This window comes from Quercus lobata, chromosome 4 (assembly GCF_001633185.2).
Source record: "Quercus lobata isolate SW786 chromosome 4, ValleyOak3.0 Primary Assembly, whole genome shotgun sequence".
NCBI lineage: Eukaryota > Viridiplantae > Streptophyta > Magnoliopsida > Fagales > Fagaceae > Quercus > Quercus lobata.
Window position 1 is genome coordinate 81136818 of NC_044907.1, and position 23560 is coordinate 81160377.

At 30.1% G+C, this 23560-nt stretch overlaps 1 long non-coding RNA gene across 6 annotated transcripts; it reads left to right on the forward strand.

The window, feature by feature from the left end:
- Positions 1–6464: 6464 nt before the first annotated feature.
- Positions 6465–11247, forward strand: LOC115987599. 6 transcript variants are annotated; one of them, XR_004091156.1, is made up of 9 exons: positions 6466–6687; positions 7465–7513; positions 7607–7699; positions 8228–8273; positions 9230–9773; positions 10198–10287; positions 10397–10497; positions 10709–10822; positions 10982–11247. It is a non-coding gene; the product is annotated as an uncharacterized LOC115987599 (long non-coding RNA). The 6 variants fall into 6 exon arrangements; XR_004091154.1 differs by having other exon boundaries at positions 9230–9277; XR_004091157.1 differs by having other exon boundaries at positions 9230–9277; positions 10204–10287.
- The last annotated feature ends 12313 nt before the right edge of the window (positions 11248–23560 follow it).

The window sequence follows — 23560 nt, forward strand, 5'->3', positions numbered from 1 at the left end:
ATTTCCTCTTCACATGGTACAATGTATTTTATATGTCAAAAGTTCTTTTTGAATAGTTTGAATAAAATGAAGAACACGTGAAAAAAGTTCTTTTTAAAACAGTCACAGACCAAATTTCGATTGGTCGAAATTGAGCTTCATTGATCGAAAAATAGATTTGATCGATTGAGTATCAATCGAACATCGATCAAGCTAGACAGATTAAAACCGAAATTTTTATCACATTTTCGATCGGTCGAGCAACAACTTCGATTGATCGAAAATCTAGAAAACTTGAATTTTTTTAAAAACAAAGCAATTTAATGCAGAATCTACTCAAAACGTAATATTTCATGAATGAAATGCATGAGTATGAGATTAAAAGTTTTTCAAAAACACTTGAATTCAACCTAGATTTTCCAAACCAAGATTTTCAACCAATTTGTCCCCAAAACTCAAACATCAAACATATTTTGCATCAAAATCAAGGGACATATAATCTTGGATAGCCAAAACAAATTCACACACAATATCATGTACTAAATTTAGCAAAGAATAACTTGTGTAGTGTTTGCAACTAGCAATAGCATGAGATACATGTGAGGTGATATGACTATAGTAATCAATCATAATTTCTACAAAATTCATCACATAAGTTTGAAAAAGAAAATCACGTAAAGAGTTAAATCATATAACTCTTACATCTCCTACGAAACAAGCTTGCAATCATGTAATTTTTTTACGTTGCCTCATAATATACACACCAATTTTATTTCATTGTGAAAGTATTTGATTAGCCAAATAATGTATACACCAACTTTATTTAATTGTGTCATCTTTATTATAGGCCAATAATGTACATATCAATTTTAGTATTAATCCGATGCTACACCTTATGTTCTTTTTGTGCATGTGTGCTACACTTTCTAGAGCACCAAATCTTATGATATGCACTAAGGTGTTCATTATTGGCTAGTAAACAGTGGTTAGATAGTTATTTATGCCTTTCTCATTTGGTTCTAGTCCTAACAATCAAAAGCATGTGATTTCAAAATTAAGATCATGTGATCAAAAATTATAAACAACTTCCACACAACATGCATTACATAGCAAAAACTAGCAAAGTGCAGAAAAATAAGCTCATTCAAGCTAAACAAGGTATACATGGCATGTTATGTAAAGATCAAATGGCCAACCTTGATTACAAATCCAAGCTATATGATACAAAACACATTTTTCCTTCCTTTTTTTTAAAATTTTTTATTTTCAAAAACAAAGGCAAAGACAACCTATCATATAATGCATAAATATTATGCAATGCAAATCCTAAAGGCAAAAAGAAAGTAAAACAAGACCTCTTCTTTGTTTTTCAATAGGCCTATCAATATATGAGCAGTCCTACTCAAAATCATCTTTAGGCTGCTAAACGCATTCTCAGATATCTTCAAGGCACTCTCCATTTTGGTATTGCCTTTACTCTAGGCCCAATTTCTTTATCTGCCTATAGTAATGCAGATTGGGCTGGAGATCCTGTGGACAGGCATTCAATCATTGGTATTGTTGTGTTTCTTGGTAAGTTTCCCATCACTTGGTCTGCCAAGAAGCAATGCACTGTTTCTCGTTCCCCCACAAAAGCTAAGTATTGTGCTTTAGCTTCCACTATAGCTGAATTGTATTGGATTAGGATGCTTCTTTGTGATTTTGATATTTTCCTTCCTCAACCTCCACTTCTTTGGTGTGATAATGTCAGTGCTTTGGCCATCACCTCCAACCTTGTGTTTCATGCTCGAACCAAACACATTGAGGTTGATTATCACTTTGTTCGTGAGAAAGTGCTTAGGCATGATTTGTTGGTTAAATTCATCTCCACTCATGATCAACTTGCTGATTTGTTTACTAAGGGCCTTCCTTCTCCCAGGTTTCATTGGCTTACTTCCAAACTCGTGGAAATTCGTCATTCATTTGAAGGGGGATGAAAGGCACAGTTCGGAATATTCAAATCATGAAGAAGAAGAAGGGGGCACTGTTCCAATGACTACTCCCAAAACTAAAATGGTATCGTTTGTTAAAGGGACAAAATGGGCTTTTGCCCTTTTCCACAAAACTAATTAGCATTTTGCCCTTCTTTCCAAACTAAATAGGGAAATGCCCTTCTTTTGAAACTCGACTTTCTCAAAATCGAGTTAAAAAAAAAAAAAAAATTCTAAAACCCTATAGTGACGTTTTTAAGGACCTATAGTGACGTTTTAAGGACCTATAGTGGCGTTTCGTAACTTGATATCCATAAAATCGAGTTATAGGCAATAAAAAATTGCCTATAACTCGATTTTATGGATATCAAGTTACGAAACGTCACTATAGGTCCTTAAAACGTCACTATAGGTCCTTAAAAACGTCACTATAGGGTTTAACTCGATTTTGAAAAAGTCGAGTTTCAAAAAAGGGACATTTCCCTATTTAATTTGGGAAGAAGGGCAAAAGGCTAATTAGTTTTGTGGAAAAGGGCAGAAGCCCATTTTGTCCTTTGTTAAAGTGGTTAAATATAAAATATGCCTAAAGCCAAATGTCATCATTTCTCATTAATCCCAACAGTGTGGTTTCTGTGTTGTTTGAATTATCAGTTACTGAAGTTAGTTACCTCACGTGTATTGTACTGTTTTTGCACGTGTAAAATTGTTGTAAGGCAGTTGTAACAGACTCCGTACTTTGCGGGCTTCTCTCTTCTTCAACTGTTTGATATATATATATTCTCCTGTATTCATTGATAGTATAATATTGTAGTCTTTCTTGTTAATAATACATGATGTAATTCAGTCTATTTCTCTCTCTATTTTTCTTCCTAAATTGATTAGTATTGTATCTGTGAGATTGAGAGTGTTTTTACACAGCACATGTCCAGTACGGCAGTACGTATGTACAAAGTATAAGTGAACCACTTATCAATTTAGCGAATCATACCTTGATAAAGTTTATCGATGTTATCTTTCATAAAAATAAACAATGAATAAGTATTCGTTTTTTCTTTTCTTTGTAATATCCCTTTTCACCTCTCTAAGAAAGGCAAGATCTGGGGGAGTTTGTAGAGTGGCCATGCCGACTGCCGAGCAAGTCGTGGAATTTAAAAAATAAAAATAAATTATAGAGCTTATTATATAATTAAATTTTGTTTTTATTACTTATAAACTCACTTTTGTGGCTTTTTTTTTTCTTCAATTATAATTTTTTTGTATTTACTTTTCCCCCTATCTTTGTTTTTCTTTTAAAACTTTGAGCCACATAAAGCATTGATTGTAATAAGGTGAACACTTTCCTTATGCCAATTGGCTTCCCTTTATTTAAAAATTAAGTTACATAATTTGTTTGTAATTTGAGTTGGTTTTAAATTAAACTCTAAATTATTAAAAAAAAAAAAAATTTAAAACCCCAAACTTTTTATGAATAGATACAATTTGCACCATAAATGTGTCATTGTTAACTGAAAATAATAGAAATTCACAAAGATTGCAACTAAAACCTTCTAATTATTTTTAAAAAAAAATCATTCCATGTGGAATTATATAATAACCAATCACCTATTTTTATAACTAAAACTTTCTCAATAAAATTAAATATTATATTAGTGCATTTCCACACATCATATCGTTCATAATAGTGTAACTAAATTTTATGTTGATTATCAACCTACTACAATTCTCCTCATTTTCAAGACTAGAGCTAACTTTTAACAAATTATGACTTTAAGCACTGACACAGACATAGTTAAATCGTGTGATGCCTTATGCGTACTTGTTACGTCCAATAATACTTACAAATGTAACCCACATTGCTCCAAGCTCCTTGAACTCTTCTAATAAGGAATTCTTACATGAACCACGCCCATTACTTTAAGGACTGCCTTGAACATTTTTTCTTTGCTGTAACAAACGGGGAAGGTATCGTTGCTTCATCCTTGATCACCAACTTGAACAACTAATCTTCAGACTCATTTGTTAAACACTCGATAGTGGAGAACAAAAAGGTCTAGGACAGAAATGGAGCCAGATTTTAGATTTAGAGGGGGTAAAACATACACTTAAAAAATTTCTTGACTTGTAACTAAATAAGACTATCTTATAAAAATTAATGTTTCCATTAGTTCTTTATGTTATTTATTTAATTAATTTTCAAATGTTTCATCAATTTCAAACCTTATAACTCAACTGATTGAGAATTAAAATGAATATGTAAACAAAGAAAAGATAAAGAAAAACCCATATATATATAAGGATTCCTTCCATATCGTATAACAACGATGGCAACTAATAACAAATTTTTTTTTGGGCATTTAGAACATGAATTGTTGTCGCTTATGTGTACTTATCAGCAACGACTTTTTCATCTTTACTGGTAAATTGATCATAGAAGACCAAAATTCATAGAGTGTTCTTGTTAAAACATTTTAAAACTTTGAACTAAATTGATGCAACTAAAAATCTAGGGTTGAAATTAAAATCTAACACAATTTATGATTCTTACTAAAAACAATTATATACTTCATGATTTGAAACCGTATTTTAATTCTTCTCATTTTGTTTGCAAAATGACAAAATTTATTTACAAAATTGATTATAGTCTTAGGTTACGACCTTATTCAATAAAATAAACATTACTACATATTTTGAAAACCTAATCGTTAAATTTCATGTCCTTTACATTCTTATATATGTTAAATTTTTTGTCAATCGGATATTATTTATTATATGATCTATAAGCTTATATTTTATGCATAATTTTAACTTGCAAAAATTTGCAATTCAAATAATTTATTGATGATATAATTATTGATTTTTAGTTTTCTAACAATTTTGTAAGCATAAATGACATAGGAAGAAGATGTAACTCAATTGTGGATTTGTCAAAATTCACCTACAATAAAAAGATATTAAGTAAGGATATAATTTTAGGCTACCAATTTTGCAAGCATAAATGACATAGGAAGAAGATGTAACTTAATAGTGAATTTGTCAAAATTCATCTCTAATAAAAAGATATTTAGTAAGGATATAATTTTAGACTACAACTAATTTTGTAGTTAAATTTTGACTATTGCAAAACACCACTGTCATTAATTACAATGTTTTAGACTCGTTGATAACATAGTTTATGACATAGATGATGAGCATTATATGAGGATGCAGAATGTGTTCTACAAAATTAAACCTCAAATCGAGTAGTATGATTTCGTTGCGGACAGCCCATAGTCGACAGCCGACATAATTTTATTTTATTCACCTTTTGCCGCTAATAGTCATATATATCTTCGCCTTTCTTGCGTGAAAATATGAACTTTGATAAGGCAAAGTATTTTTCTCAAAAGGGAAAAGTTTTCGTCGTAGATCAAGTTAAAGGCATTCCCAAGTCTTGAGTAGGGTAGAAAAGAAGGGAAATTTTGAATCTAATGACCTCACTTTATATTATATTGACTCTCCAATAGAGGCAACAAGTCGGCTACTCGGGGATTTGTAGTTCACCACGCAAACCAGCCATATAAAAGACTATTAAATAATAAGAATCCAAATCAAATTCAAAATTCCTTTTATATGAAAGTTTAATTTTGTGTCTAAGGGTTCATATTTACTTTTTTAATGGGTTGAAAGAAATTCCATTAATTATAATTTTATTTTTCAAAATTATTTCTATGTACCTGAGTTAACATTTCTTGGCTAATGGCTGTTCATTATGAGGTTATGGTCATAATTTGTAGTTGGTGTACCATATTTTTATGAACAAATTTTAGTTACAAAATTAATTCTAGTATTAGGCTACAAAAATTAGTTGTAACTTAATATCTTTTTATTGGAGGAGAATTTTGACAAATCCATTATTGAATGACATCTTCTTCTTATATTCTTCATACTTATAAAATTTCTAGAAAATTATAGATAAATAGTTATATCATTAATAAATTTAATTTTATAGTTTAAAATTATACATAAAATACAAACTTATAAATTATATAGTAAATAATATCCTATTGACACAAAATTGATATTTATGTTAAGAGTATAAAGAACATAAAATTAAATGGTTAGATTTTCAAAATATATAGTAATGTTTATTTTATTAAGTACAATTATAGTTTTAGGGTATCACTAATTTTGTAACTAAATTTTATCCTATTTTTATTAGTTTATGCCCCGATTTAGTTGGTAGAATCACTACAACAAAGTTCAGTTATTTCAACCATCTTTAATCAAGGGTTTACTAAAATCTGTCGATACATCCTATAAATACAAATGCGGTAGGATATATTACTTAACTTTATTTCAAAAGTTATTTAGACCTTCAAAATAAATTAAAACACCCTTGAAATAGATGTGGGAAAAAAAAACGCGTCAGTTTTTTCAGCCCACAGCCCTTGATAAAAAATTACAAATTTTTCAGCCCTTGAAAAAAGCCCACAACAAAATTGTCATCCCTTGAAAAAGCCCAACAAAATTTATAAATATAGCCCAAACGTAACCAAGAAACACAGATCTTTCGTTGAAAGCCTGAAACTGAGAAATCTCACAGAGTGCATGGAGATCTCATCAAGCTCGACGATCATGGAGATCTCATAGAGCTCGACGATCATCGATTGGGTACGTAATCGCACAGCTCCGATTAGGTACGATCTCAGTTTTGTGACTCTTCCTCTCTCTTGGAGTTGTGTTTCTCAGCTCCGGTTAGGTACGAATCACAAACCCTAATTTCGTCTTTGATTTTTTTGTTTTTTTGGTTTACCCACACTTTTTCATTGATTTCCCCATGATTTTCGTTTCACATTTCTCAGAAAACTGAGCTCATCATCGATTTCCCTATTTCGATTTCTAATTGTTCGACCTTTGTAATTTCATTATTCGATTTCAAATCATAATCTCTGTTTCCTTTACAGTTTTCATACAAATATTGATTGAGTTTTTTTAGATACTCTCTAAGACTTGATTTATTGTGTTTGTGTATTCAAATTTAGTTTTCTTTCTCTCCGTGTGTGTGTGTGTGTGTGTTTATTTCAATCTGCATCGTCCAACTTGTTGGCTTTGCTGGTGAGTGTTGACTTTGAACTGTACGAATCTACTGGGTATCATTGTTAGCTATTGGGAATTTGTGTTTAGTAGTAGAGGGAATATTAGTAGTGCTTAAAGCTTACTTGGGTTTATAGTGAAATAGTAGTATTTTAACAATTCCAGAGTGGAGTTACCCTAAAACTTTGGAGACTCAGAGGACCTTAATTTGTAATTTACTATTTTAAACATTGTGTTTGGGATGATGGGTTTATTGAAATGCTATCGGTTTTTCTTTTGATGGTAATTTGGAATGGACACAGGTTTTTGTTTAGATAACAGAATGGTTAAGGAAAATTTAGTTTTATTTCTTGTTTATTTATTTTTTTCCAGTGCTTTGGTTCATATTTTATGGTTGAAAAGGATGGGCTCCAATAGAATTATAAATATTTTTGTTTGACAGGCTATTCGGACGCTGATCTCAAAGGGTTCTAGATCTGGTTCCAATCCAGGTAGTTAATTAAATGAGTTTTGTCTTGCTAATCCTCATTTCTTTTTTACTTAGCAAAAATAAAAGATCTATATTTTTTCTTGTCATTTATTAGGCCCCAATAAGTTGTTTCTATTGGTTAAGGCTCCCTGTTCTTTCAACCTGCCTCTGCATTTTCTTCCCAAATGATTTTAAATATAGCAAAAAGGTAACAATTCTCCTTTATTTATTTATTTATTTTGGGTTAAGTAAAAAGTGCAACAGCAAAGCTATATAAATAGCATGCCTTTTTATCAATTTTATTTATTTATTTTTTGTTGTATGGTGAGTCTGCTTGCTTTTATGTGCATAAGATAGTTGTATACCTGACATGATAGTGGATAGTCTTGATAAACTATTGTTCTCACTTTTCATTAATTGTAAATTTACTAGAGATATTGCAGTAGAGTGTCCTATTTGAAGTGGAAATAGGACACTGTTATTGTCTCATATAAAATACTGTTTCTTTTACCTTCCTGGAATTATGATTGTGCTGTGGAATGGACTGAATAAGTCTACAGAGTGGGTTAGACAGCAGATCGTCTTTCCACTTAATATTATGGATGCTTATCACTCTTTTAATAATAGTTGGGTGAATTCATTCTGTGTTACCTTTACTTACTGAAAGCATCAGACTATTACCTTTTTGTTCGCTCTTTTGGCAGTTGACTAGATTTTATTATTTCTTCTTTTGCAGCTTACTTGGACTTGCTACAACTTCTATCAGCGCATTTTTTGGGCAGGTGAGTTATCCCAACAATTTAAAATGATCAATTTGACAATCTGAGTTCTTGCTGACATAAGGTTTTAATCATTGGAAAAATATTAGTTGATAAAGTTCTTGGTGATGATAGAGTAGAGATTGAATATTAGCTTGTGTTTGTTTATAAGATGTGTTGATGAAACATAACTTTTCTTCTATTGGGAATGTATTTCCAGTGCAAAATGAATGAAGTCAAAATCTAAATTTGGAAATCGTTTTAGGTGTATTGAGATTGATAAATAAAAGTTGCAGAGTGCTGAGAAATTATATTAAATAATGATTAATGCAACTAAGTTGGTGCCTCAGATATTAACCATCTTGTTTTTGTCTAGTTTTCAAATTTCTTAGAATTTTGGCCCTGTTTCTGAATCAATGCAAACATATACGTTGGATTAGTTTGTTGTATGAGCTTATTTGTCTAGTTGGATAGGATACATGCCAAGTTCCCAAGCCTCTGTTTCTTTTTTTTGTTTCTCATTTTGTTCATAAATACCTGTTTTAGGACATGACTGTGGGCTTCTACACAAGTAAATGAATGCACTTCGGATGTTTGTTGTTAGAATCCCCTTGATCTCCCATTATTTGATATTTACTTATACTATTTTTGGGCTGTTCTTGTTGTCTAGTTTCTGACAGTTCTTAGCAGTCACTTCTTGAAAAGTTTCTACTCAGCTTGCCAATGAGTTTCTGATTTGCTGCATTAACACGTATATGCACTAAATAGTAAATACACTTTCTAAATGACCAAATAAATTTTTCACCAAAAAAAAAAAAAAAACACTGTTTCTAGTCATAGAAACAGTGGGTTGGTAGATTGTTTCTGGTTCCTCTTGTATCATATCCTTAGAGCTTAAGATCATCAAGTACTTTGAAATATAATGTCCACTGGATTTATATAATGTCTCAAACTCTACATTGAAATATTCTTTTATGCAGGCTTTTCCACTGGATTTAGTACTCTTTTCCGGTTGAGGGCAACTTAAGGTGTGTCCCTCATTGAAGATTTAAAAAAAAATTTAATCCAACTTTAGATGGAATGGAATTGGGTAAAGCTCAGGAATAGAGCTCTTCTTGAGTATAGACAAGGAATTAAAGACTTCCTTGATTTTGCATTTGAGCATACAACAATGGGGTATAAAATTTATTGTCCGTGTAAGAAATGCAATAACTACTTTGCAAAGACCAGAGATGATGTTGAGGCTGATTTGCTTACTATTGGTATTCTCCCAAGTTATACTCATTGGTTTAGACATGGTGAGGAGAGACATTTTCAAACATGTGATAGTTTGGATAGTGATGATGAGTCAGACGGGGATGGCTTGAGTGAGATGGTAGAAGATTATTGTGCAGCCTTTAATGCAGCCAGTTGTGTAGCTGGAGATTCCAGTGGTGACAGTACTCCTGAAAAGCCTAATGATGATGCAGCTAACTTTTTTCTGAAACTAGGAGATAACGAGCAGAAACTTTTTCTAGATTACAAGTATACAAAACTGTCTTTCATTGTGAAGTTACTTCATATTAAATGCCTTAGTGGTTGAAAAATCATAAGATAGTACAAGATTATACATAATAGTAAGCTATGAGATTTAACATGCATGTTTGTCCTTCAGAAGAAAGTATGTTTCAGCTTGATTTACAAGTGTTCACCTTGGAATATATATATATGCTGTTATATCTAAATTGACTAATTTTTTTTAAATGTTCACGTTAATGTACACTTTTGTACACACAAGTGTCCATAATTTCACACGCGTTGTCCACATTTTTTAAGTATGTCCACACTTAACACATGAAAGGATGTGTATAGACGATGTACGATAACGAGTGTTTTGCTTATTTATTTATTGGGGGATTGATAAATGAAATGGGATTTTTGTTTGCTTTCTGTTATTCAAATGTGACAGATAAAGTTTTTAGTCCTACGTGCTCGGCTCAGAAGGTTTATGAAGAAGGTGCTAAGGATGTGGCTCTATCTGCACTTACTGGAATTAATGGTTAGCTGCAGCTTATTTTTAGCGTGCAACTTGTAATTTTAATTATGTTTCTCGAGTGATAACTGGTTCTTTTGGCCGATTCTAAGTACTTCCCCACCTTTTTTTGCAGCAACAATTTTCGCATATGGGTAGACTAGCAATGGCAAGAGTTATACCATGAGAGGAATCACAGAAAATGCTATTAAGGATATCTATGAACATATCAAAAATGTAAGTTCTTCTAGGACCCCCCTTTTCATTGAAAAATATCATAAATAATTACACACTTGTAAATCAAGCTGAAACATACTATCTTCTGAAGGACAAACATGCATGTTAAATCTCATAGCTTACTATTATGTATAATCTTGTACTATCTTATGATTTTTCAAGTTGAGTTTATATCTGTTCCCTCTTGTGTAAAATTATTTCAATCTCGCAGCACCAGGAGAGGGATTTTGTTGTGAGGGTTTCTGCTTTAGAGATCTACAATGAGACTGTTGTTGACCTTTTGAATCGCGAATCTGGTTCCCTTCAGCTTTTGGATGATCATGAGGTACCTGCCTATGAAGAAGTTTTTAGATAGATTCATTATGTGTTTACTGTAACCCTTAATTTCTGTCTTTTTTTTTTGTTTTTCTATTGAAAGTTCAATGTTGTGATATTCTGTTCCTTTAGTTTGATTGTGAAATTTCCATTTTTGTTTTTTTTTCAGGTGGCTTTGCTGTTAATTTGGGCTGCTAATATAAGGAAACATGTGAAGAATTTAGAATTTGGGAAGGGACACATATATAAAGCTGTGCATGTAACCGATTTTTATTTCCTTTCATTACCTTTGGCCTTATATATGATGTATTAGGATTTGTTCTATTCACCTACTATCATGTCAGATTGTGCAAAGAATCTTGTTTTTACAATTTAAAACTCTTGCCCCTGTTGACTATTGAATTAGATCATATAAATATTGATGGGTTAATCTGACTTTTGGTATCATAAATTCATACAATTATGAATTTTTGTGTGTATATATATATATATATATATATATTTGTGCATGATTGTGTTTTTTTTTTTAATAAAATAAAATCTTGTTTTTAGGGTCAAGAGACCTCTTGAATAACCTTATTTATCAAGGGTTGTAGATATAATTTTTTTAAACCTTGGTAAAAGGTTATTTAAGGGTCTTTTGACCCTCAAAATAAGATTAGAGTACTTATTTTAAGGGCCACGAAGGCCGTTAAAATTTCTTTTTCGACGGTATATATTTCGAAGGGTATCAAAAGTCAATTGAACTCTTAAAATAAATTTTTTCAAGGGTTTTTAATACTTTTTTTTAAGGGTTTTGACCCTTGAAAAAAGTCAAATTTGTTGTAGTGGATGTAAGGCTTTAGCTTAATTCATAATTGGTGGATGTTCAGTATAAATACTAAATTTAGGCTTTGTATTCGTTCTTCACGTTAGTTCCCTAACATCTGAACTAATTTTGTAGTTCATATACAATTGTAATATATATATATATATATTAATTTCCGGCTGTACGTGCTCCCTTATTCTATGCTTCATGCATGAAACATGCTCGACAACACGTACATCAAAATACATGTATTTTTCCTTAAGTAACCCATTTTTAGAAAACCTAGGTTCGCTTTGCGGTATTCCACTAAGCAAAGTTAGAAATCCTTAGTAACCAGACAAAAACTTCCCTTGCCTGTAAAACGTGAACTGAGATAAAGCAAAGTGAATTAATTAAATATTGCCACCGACTTTAAAAGACAAAGAAGGAAAGATTCGAATATTATGGCCGTAGCTTTCTTAAATCAAAACGAAGAGCGATGGATTGGAGGCACTCTGATGGGGACTAGCCACTAGGACATGTTACCACAGTTGCCAGAAACACCACAAAAGCCAAATACAACTCCGTATACCCTTAAGCATCCATTTTGCAACCAATATTTAATTTAATATACGGGTAAAAGTGTAATCTTCCAATATAATGACAAATCGGTCATTCCATTGGACAACGACCATAAGCTTAATTAAAAATCAAAATTAAGCTAATTTGTGAACAATTTGTTAAAATATCCTTTGTTTCTGTCTCTTTAAGGTGTAATTGTGTTGTTTTAACTCTTACTAGTGCTGCAAAAAAAATGAGAAGACCATTATTTGGTTAAAAAATGCTCATTTTTTCTCTTTCTCACTGTACAACATGATTTAGAACAAATAAAGTTAACTATCGTTCTTTCTCAAAATATAAAAATAAAAAATACACCTCAACTGCTTAAATCAGACCAAAGGATCACTAGATTGTGCCACATCAAGTTTTCAAAGGATAAGTTCATGCAACTAGCTAGGATTGATCACATGCTATTATTATGAGTGTTTTAATTATGATTGATTCCTCGAAGAACTAATTATAATTAAATGCTTCCAATGATCTTATTGGTTTGAGACAATGGTAACTAGTAAAAATGTGCTTGCACGTATTGGATACTTCTAATAAATTAATTAATTATCTTTGAAAAATAAGATTATTAATTTACATTCAAAAATCCTAACCATCCCTTAGCATGTACCTGTGGTATATATTATATTAATCCGATGGATTAATTTTTAATTGATGTTTTTAATAGTCAGATTTAATAATTGTCCGTGATTAAATAGGTAGGCTTTTTTTTTTTTTTTTACTCTTTCTTTTTTGTTGTTCTGATGAGGTAGGGGCCTTAGCTTAAATAGATTTTCAATCTTATTAAAATAAATTGTAAAAATTCATACGATTTGTTGAGTTTGTTAAATTATTGTGAATTATTGATTTATATTACCATATGATGGAGTATTGTGTTTGCACCAACAATATATTTTTAAACTGTAGATCCACAATTAATGTGTTATACCAATATTTTAACAACTAATCATTTTCCCATGCAATGCAAAAAAAAATAACATAATATGGATTCTTTTCCTCTTTAATTTTTATTTTTAAAATATGCAGTTTGATATTAATAATATATATTAATGTGTATCTATTGTTAATGTGGTTTATATATAGAATTATATATTCTATCACTACATAATTATTTTTTTTAAAAATTGTATAAGAAATTATATATTTTAAATTTTAAAGAAAATATGATATCTAATTATTTTAATGGAGTGTTAACTATATAATAAAATTTAAATTAAATTAAAAATATATATTAAAAAAATGATATGTAAAATTGTGATACATGAAAAGTGTATATGGTATAATATTATGAGATTAACCAAAAGTCAAATGTCTTCTTAAAATATATATATATATATATATATATATTCAAATGTTTTCAATTTTATATATATTATAGATAGAAGTGGCAAACTGCCAGGTTGGGTTAGGTTTAGGTCAAGTCAATCAGGTTGCGGGACATTTTGGATTAACACGTAATTTCACATAATTTTTTTTTTTTTTTTTTTTTTTTTAAAGAAGACAACATATATTTGCTATTTGGAAAGTCACACAGCAAATTTCTTGATGTAAAATGCATTACTTTAAATTTACCACTCATATATAAGAATCAGCTCAGCTAAACAAATCAATACTTGTTCAATTATTTTAAAATTATACAAATTCCAACATTACTAATCTAAACAAAATAGCACAAAAAATAAGTAAAACAAATATACAAAGTTTCCTTTCTTACTACAACAAAATGTAGTTTTGGTGACAAATATTAGTAACGAAAATTTTTTCATCACCAAAAAGTGCCCTATAGCAACAAAATTTATATTTCGTTGCCATATAGAAAAAAATTAATAACATTCAGTGATGAAAATTAAATTTGAGTAACGCTGCAGTCACAAACTATTTTACAACGTTTTTACAAAATGTTGATGTGTCAACCTCTTATTGGTTTTCATCTAGGCTCACTATTAATATCACTTTTTCATTTACTAATAATCACTCTTCAGTAATTTGTGAAAAAATTTATAAAATTATTCATTAAATTTTGTCGCTGATTATTGTACTGAATTAAGAGCGCCAAAGGGAAAAAGTGGGTGCGAAACTTAATTAATCTACCACAAAACTTAATTAATGTTCGCTTTGTCGTATTCCACTAAGCAAAGTTAGCACTTAGCAATGATAGCTACTTATAATAATGAGGAATATCTTACTGGGATTTCAGGAAAAACTTCCCTTGTCTGTAAAACGTGAACTGAGATAAAGAAAAGTGAATTAATTAAATAATGTCACCAACTTTAATTCACCTAGTAAAAGACAATTACTAGTCTCTTTTGATTGGAATATTATGGCTGTAGCTTTTTTAATAAAAAGAAGCGAATTATTGTTTCGCACTTCTAAATATACTTTTTTATTTTATTTTTTATCATCGTTTCGCACTTTTAAATATAGCATCTAAGTGAGGCCAGTCCTTCCACTAGGCCAATTAAGTAAATGCCTAAGGCCCCCAAGTTGAAGAGAGGCTCCAAAATTTTAGAAAAGGGGTAGTAGGGAAAAAAAATTTTGGTTTCAAATGAATCTAAAAAAATCCGGCACATCCTTTTGACCAAAAAACAAAACTTCTGTTATACCCGGTTAAACATTGGTAGCACAAAAAAAATTTTTGGTCTAAATAAAATCAATTGGTCCAAAAATAACATCATTATTCTCTGGACAAACCAAAATTCAACAAGATAAACTACAAATCCGGTCTAAGAAATTAATCACAAAACAATCACAAATCAAAACAAATAAAAAACTTCAAATCCCTAAAATTTTTACCGTTTCTCTTTCTCATTCTTGCTCTGCTTTTTTCACTCAACTCTTGCTCTCTGCCTCTCTCATTCTCTCTCTCCACTGTTGTTGGCTGCTTGGCTCAAGCTTCCTTCGATCTAAATCATCCGATCACATCTAATCTAAAAACTCTAAGGAGTGAGGACTGCCGACTGCCTTTTTTTTTTTTTTTTCACTGCTGCATTTTGATTCTGTAGATGGATGGGTTTTTTTTTTTTTTTTTTTTTTGTTTTTTTGTTTTTTGGTCATAGGTGTAATAGGATTTGTTTTATGTTTTTGTGGATGGGTCTTATTAATAAGACTTGTGTGGCCTTCTTAGCATCTTCTTGGCTGGGCTGGGCTTCTATTTTTGTTATGACTGTGCTTAAATTTTTTTTTTTTTTTTTATAATTTTAATCTTGTGTTTTTATATATATATATATATATATATATATTAGTTATTGGTAATATAATGAATAAATCTTTATTTATGCAAGTTGAGATTGCTTAAAACTTGTTATTATTCGATGAAATTACAATAATACTTTTAATATAAATCAGGTACTATTTCTCATTTACTCTACACTTGAAAGTTATTTTTTATTTTAGTCTTTATAAATATATTGTTTGATTAGAAATGTCTACTAGAAAATATGCATCTAGATATTAAAAACTTAAAAAAAGAAAAAAGAAGAAAAATTAATTGAGTCTCTAAAAGGATTAATAGATAAATTTGTTATTAGTAATAAACAAAATATAACACAAAATTTAGATGAAAATATCACAAATGAGCAAGAAATTCACCAAAAAAGTTAGAAGATAATGAAATGATACAATTGCAAGATAACAATGATGTTCAATTTTGCAATACAACAAATCTTGATAATGAACTTCAAAAGAATTTAGAAGAAAATGAAAATAATGATGAAAATGTCACAAATGAACAATTTCACCATAATGATGTTCAACTAGAAGAAAATGAAAATGATAATGACATGTTGAATTATATTCCTTCAAATATTTATGATCTAGGTACTTGGAAAAATATTGACACAAAATTAAGAGATTTATTAGTTGAAAGAGGTCCAATTAGGGACAATGATATAATTTTTCCTAAAGGCAATGACACTAAACATTTTTCTACTATTCATTACACTCGAATATTATCAAATGGGGAGAAGCATGATAGACAATGGCTAGTGTATTCAAAAGATACGGACCAAGTATTTTGTTTTTGTTGCAAGTTGTTTGAGTCTAAACGTACTGGCCAACTATGTAATGAAGGAACTTGAGATTGGAAAAATATTAGTTCTAAAATTAGAAACCATGAAACAACTAGAGAGCATTTTACCAACATGAACACTTGGCTAGATTTGAAAATGAGATTGTCAGAAAATAAAACAATAGATAAAAATATCCAAGAACAAATTAACAAAGAGAAAAATTATTGGAAAAAGGTTTTATTAAGAATTATTGTTGTAGTAAAGAATCTTGGTAAAAATAATTTGGCATTCCGAGGAAAAAATAAAAAGGTTTACGAAGAAAATAATGGAAACTTTTTAAGTCTAATTGAAATAATTGTAGAATTTGATCCAATTATGCAAGAACATATTAGACGTATTCAAAATGGTGGAATTCATAATAGTTATCTTAGACATAAAATACAAAATAAATTGATCCAATTGTTAGCAAATGAGATTAAATGTAAAATTATCAGAAAAAATCTTTTTGTCGAATTTGTAAAAGTTGATGACACTACTGGAAAAGGTCTTTTTGATGAAATTATAAATGTAATAAATATTCTTGAGCTTGGTATTAATGATATATGTGGACAAGGATATGATAATGGATCTGATATGAAAGGAAAACATCAAGGGATACAAAAAAGACTTCTTGATATAAATCCTAAAGCACTTTACACACCATGTGGTTGTCATAGTCTTAACCTTGTACTATGTGATATGGCCAATTCTTGTCCAAAAGCTATATCATTTTTTGGAGTTATACAATGCATATATACATTGTTTTCTTTTTCTACAAAAAGATGGAAAATTTTACAAGATAATGTGTCAGGTTTAGCTCTTAAGTCATTATCACAAACACGTTGGGAAAGTCACATTGAAAGTGTAAAAGCAATAAAATTCCAAGCTCCACAAATAAGAGATGCTTTGTTAGAATTAGCACAAACAAGTGAAGATCCTAAAATAAAAAGTGAAGTTGATTGTTTAGCAACATATGAAATTGAAAGCTTTGAGTTCTTATTGGGTATGACTATTTGGTATGTGAATTTTCAAATAGTGTGTAAAACATCTATGAACATTTAGACCCCCAATTTACAAATTACCAACACAAGTTTATAATCAAACAATGTATGTGCGGAATATTATAATAAACTAAAACAATCTAAACCAAAATTAATCACAGCCACAGTAGTAATTAAAATGCAAAAATTAAGGAAAGGGAAATGCAAACACAAAGACAATACAGCGATATATTATCGAAGAGAAAACCGAAGTCCTCGGCGTAGAACCTCTCCCCTGCCCTCTAAGCAATCAATAATCCACTAGAAAATAAAGTTTGGATACATGAATAGCAGAAGACCCTCCAAGCCTAATCTACCCAGTGCACCTAAGCCCTCAAATCTTCTTGCTCCAACAGAGTTACGCCAAACCTTATCTTCTCTAGCTTACTGAATCCCGCAATAGCCCATTGCATCAACCAAAATGAATTAGTCCCTTCTAAACTGCTTCCCAAGCACCAAAATACTTTCTCATAGATATGGGTATAGTGAGATAAGGATCTATCTAAATGTACCTTTCAAAGATGTATCAATGGAGAGGATGAGAGTAGAGGAATTTGGAGAATCAAAGGATGAAAATTGTGGATGAGTCAATCTTGTTTTTCTCTAGGATTTCTCTTCAAAATTCTCTCTGGAAGCTCTCTACATTTCATGGGTATAAGGGTATTTATAGTAGGGTGTGTATGGAATGCGAAGAATCAGTTACAACCAAACAGGGTGTTCTGGCGACTCAAGCTCGCGACTGGAACGAGTTGCGAGTTTGAGTCACAAGCTAACTGCCTTGCCAGATTGGAGGTTTTGTCTTATAGTGCAACAGTTGGTGTGACCCTTCAGCTCCCCCTGCATGCTTCACACGTGTGCCATTCTAGTAACTTACCAGTTGCGAGCCAGTCGCAAGATCCAGTCGCGAGACTCTTCTTGATTGCACACTCTTGAGCTGTTCTTCACACTTTCTCACACACTATCCTTACATGATTCCCACTTAAATACAGGGTTTCTAAATGCTGAATTAAAAGAAAATTTGGCACGGAATAAAGCCAACTAATGATTGAATAAATTCAACCTTACAATATGTCATATTATTTGTTGTCAACTCTATTAGTAAAAACTTACAATCAAAAGACATGCACATTGATGTTGCTATAGATCAATTAAAATGTCTCATTTCTTATTTTAAAGGATATAGAGAAAACAGATTCACATCTGCAATGAATTCATCTAAAAAAATTGTATTGGAAATTTAAATAGAACCTGTATTTCATGAGAAACATTTAATTCATAGAAAGAAAAATTTTGATGAAAATGTTCATAATGAGACAACACATTCTGCTGAAGAATCTTTTTGAATTAATTATTTCGTATATATAGTAGATAAAGCAATTAGTTCAATTGAGAATAGATGTGAACAATTTTAAATATATGAAGATATTTTTGGTTTTCTATTTAACTTCACAAAGTTGAAATCACTAGATGATAATAGTTTACAAAAATACTATCTTAAACTTGAATCTTTTCTCAAACATGATGTCTATTATGATATTAATAGTTTAGATTTATTTTCAGAGTTAAAGGTTTTAAAAGAAATTTTAGAAATAAAATATTATACTCCAATTGACATACTAAATTATACAAAAAAATTAGATTAATTTCCAAATACATGCATTGCTTATAAGATTTTTCTAACAATACCTGTTATAGTAGCTTCTACAGAAAGAAATTTTTCAAAATTAAAATTAATAAAATCATATCTAAGATCAACAATGTCCCAATAAAGATTAAGTGGATTAGCTATATTATCGATTGAAAAGGAGATGTTAGAAGAACTTGAATACAAAATTTTAATTAGTCAATTTACATCTCAAACAATAAGAAAAATAGATTTTAAATGAAATATATTATAATATAAAAGTATTAAATAAATATTAATTTAATTAATACATAAGTATAAAAAAAATACCCCATTTTAGTTCTCGCCTTAGGCATCAAAATGTCTAGAGCCGGCGCTTTTGTTTTTTTTTTTTTTTGAGAGAGAGTTTCAACCTATGGCATTCGTTCCTGATGATAGCTCTTTATCATCAGACCAAGACATCAATCAGTTTTTGGTGTAGGCGGGGATTGAACCCCAAATCTCTTATTCAATCATCAGAGACTTTACCAGTTGAGCTAACTGGAATTGACAAGTCGGGGTTGATCTAAGCACAATATCACACTTCATGGATGATAACACATGATATGTACGAAAAATAAAATATATAAAGAGAGTGCAAGAATTTTGGCTCAATACTTATTTATTTAAAGCATAATATAATAATGATTAAAATAAGATATTAATAAATATAAATGGAAAATAAAGTTGAAAATAGAAAAATATTAAATCAGGTTACAAAGTTTTAAGGAAGTGAAGAGAAGTTAATATACAGACCCATGAACTCCCCCCTCAAAATATATATATATATATATATATATGGACAAAGTTTAGCTATAAAATCAGTTATAACCTTAGGCTACAAACTCACTCAATATCTTTTTATTGGAGGTGAATTTTGACAAATCCACCATTGGATTACATCTTCTTCTAATATCCTCTATATTTGCAAAATTTCAAGAAAATTAAAGATCAATAACTATGCCATCAATAAATTTTTAAATTCCAATTTTTTGTAATTTAAAATTATGCATAAAATATAAATTTATAGATTATATAGTAAAAATATCTGATTGACACGAAATTGGATATGTGTATTAAAAGCGAAAAAAACATGCAATTCAACGGTTAGATTTTTAAAATATGCGGTAATATTTATTTTATTGAATGAGTTTGTAGCTTAAAACTACAACCATATTTGTAACTAAACTTTATCCTATATATATATACACACACACCTCGTCCCCCTCCAAAATTGAGTGTTGGTCTAAAAACCTTATTTTAACGTTGGCTCATTTCATGAAAATTTTCATGCAATTAATTGTTGGAAATAAGTTTTGAAAATTGCCCAAATTAATTAACAAAATACAAAATAGATTAGTGATATAAGATGAGATTGTAAAGAGATATAAACTTATCAATTTGAGCCAAGGCACGGAACTAAATCCGCTATCCTAAAGAAGTGATTTCGCCCCCACTGAATTGACTCCATCGGTGCAAATGGCTCAGGCAATTGCTCTCTAAGATACAATGACAAATTTGTTAGTATGCACTCACAAAATGAACTTTGAACTTGTCATTAGATGCCCAATATAAAGATTGAAGAAAGATAGAGGAAATAGTATATTAGATGAACTCTATTTTTTTCCTCTGTTTCACATATTTGATAGAGGAATAGCCTTTTGGTTATATAGGGGAGCCAATGGAATATTTTCAGTGAAAGAATTGACAAAATCCAATACAAAGTTTGAGAATCTGCCGTGATATAAGCACTCTGTAATTATCCCTTTGATTTCCTTCAACATCTACTGATATTGTAGGGATATTTGCTAGGGATTTGAACAGGTTAAGGCAAGCTAGGTGAAAGTAAGAAAGGAAAGTGATGATATTGTGAAGGGGCTGATTTCGTTTGTGAATAAAGTGAGAGAATTGTGGGTATGGGGTAATTTGATGGTGGGGCTAATGAGTTTAATTCTCACCAACCACATCCTCTAATTTTGGTCAATAGCAATCCAGGTGGCACTAGATACTATCCACCATTTAATAAAACTAGCTTGTAACCCCATGTATATGCATGGATATACTTAAAAAATACACATTAAGATACATAGTATAATTCTTATATATATAATTTAAATATTATTGAGAGTCATTTTTTTTAACTCTTTAAAATGTCTTGTAAGAATATTATTAGGTAGAAAATGTAAATTTTCCAATTTTTAAAAAATATTTTTATGTTCATTAATTCTAGACTCTTTAGTTTTTGTACACAATAACTCACTTGAATGGATATTTATGATATGGTCCTACATTGGATTCCAAAATTAAGAAATAATACTCTCTCTAAAAATAAATAATTTAGGACACATGGCGCAAAATTGGACTTCAATTGTAGAATCTAATTGGATTTTAGAAACAGAGGGAGAGAGAGAGAGAGAGAGAGGACTTATAAATTTGAATTGTTTTTAGTTATAAAAAAAGCTTATAAATATAAAATCATTCAAACTCTCACTTCCTATAATTTTATATATAGTGTTAGATAGATGATTATATTTTTTATGCTTTATTTATATTAGACTCCTCGTTTTCTACTTTAAATTAATTCATTTGGCACAAAAATTAAAAAACTTCGATTAGATGGGACACGTGCCGTAAAATTAAATTCTAATTGAAATTCAATTTTAACACTGAACTAACTAACTTGGTACAAAAATTTTAAAAATTTTGATTAGATGGGACACATGACATAAAATTAGACTCTAATTGAATTTTCTCTTAGCTTTACTTATTAATATATATATATATATATATATATATGGATGACTTATAAATTTGAATTGTTTTTAGTTCTACAAAAAAAAAAAAAAAAAAAAGCCTAATAAATATAAAATCATTCAAAAATTATGTTTTTTTTATGATTTACTTGTATTGGACTCCTCGTTTTTTTATACTAAATTAACTCATTTGGTGCAAAAATTAAAAAACTTAGATTAGATGGGACACATGTCGCAAAATTAAACTCTACTTGAAATCCAATTTTTACATTGAATTAATTCACTTGGCACAAAAATTTAAAAACTTAGATTAAATGGGATATGTGGCGCAAAATCAGACTCTAATTGAATTCCAATTTGAAATCTAATTTGATTTTCTCTCTGTTTTACCTATTATTATATATATAGATTAATTTCCTTTTAAATTTTAAAAAACATACCCAACATTAATTTCAATAATATTGGTTTGTTTTTGCACATTGTAAGAGAGGTTGATTATATACTCGAAGCAAACTGAAGAAGTCATTTTCATGCAAGCTCAATTGCCCCTTGATTGACCCTCCATCAATGAACAATTGATCCTTGATCAATCAAGATTCGTGTAGTTTGTTTTTACATTTTTATTTTTACTCAAATTCTGTTATTTTTTTTAAAGCTAAATAAATCATCCATAAAAAGCCTCACAAACATGATTTTTCATAGGTAGTAGAGGCAGAAACTCAATGCTATAATTGAGAGAAAAAATTAGCTTACATCTCATTAATGCAGATGATAGACTTCCCTTTGGCTAATTTTGCTTATTGTCTTGTAATTTTGATATTGTGGGTTTTTGGGTTTGAAGCCATGGGCAATGTAAGTCTTTAACCCTCTATCTTAAGAACAAAAATTTAACTAACTAAAGGTAATATATGATAAAATGTCCATTAAAGCCAACAAAAACCTTGTCACCTATTCTGTTCTTTGCTACATAGGCGTAGCCGCATCATTTGGTTTCAAAATAATAGACTTCTCTCAGATTTGGTAGAGATTCCAAAGCTTTAAGACTCCAAAACCTACTTGCAAGTTCTCTCTCTCTCTCTCTCTCTCTCTCTCTCTCTCTCTCTCTCTCTCTCTCTCTCTCTCTCTCTCTCTCTCTCTCGTAATAATTTTTGTCCCTTCACTGTATAAGGTACAATGATGAACAAAACATGAAAAAACTCTATTCCACCTGTTTATTCGTTTAGACCCCTTAAACCAGATTGTTTAATCTAATTAATTAATCAAGTTAATTATTAGATTTATTATTCAGATTTAGATTAAACAATAATAAATCATATCATGCAAAGCAGCAAAAAATAAATAACACCACAATATGATGACCTAGGAAAACTGATAAAACGAACCATTTCAAGTTAAAAACCTAGGGAGGATTTAATCTAGATATCCTTAAGGTAAAGTAAATCCACTATAAGAGAATTGAAGTTTTTATAATCAAATTTAACCTTAAATCTATTGCTACCTCCAAGGTTTAGCAACACAAACTCTTTAGTTTGTGACTCCAAGACCACCCTTGAAGGTTTAGATCATTAGCAGTTGTTGATCTTCCTGCAACTTTAGATCTATCAGATCTAATGATATGAGAATGATTTTTGGTAGTGACTTTGAAAGACAAAGGCACAATACCTTTTTGATCTCACAAGAGCACCTCCAAAGTCTCTAAGAGCTCTGAAAACGTAGTTAGGGATTTCCTTTATATACTAGAAGTGTTTCACTTGAAACCCAAGAGTTTTAAGCAAAGTTTGGGTTGAAATAAAATTTTGCAGAAATTTCACGTCTACGATTTTCAATCG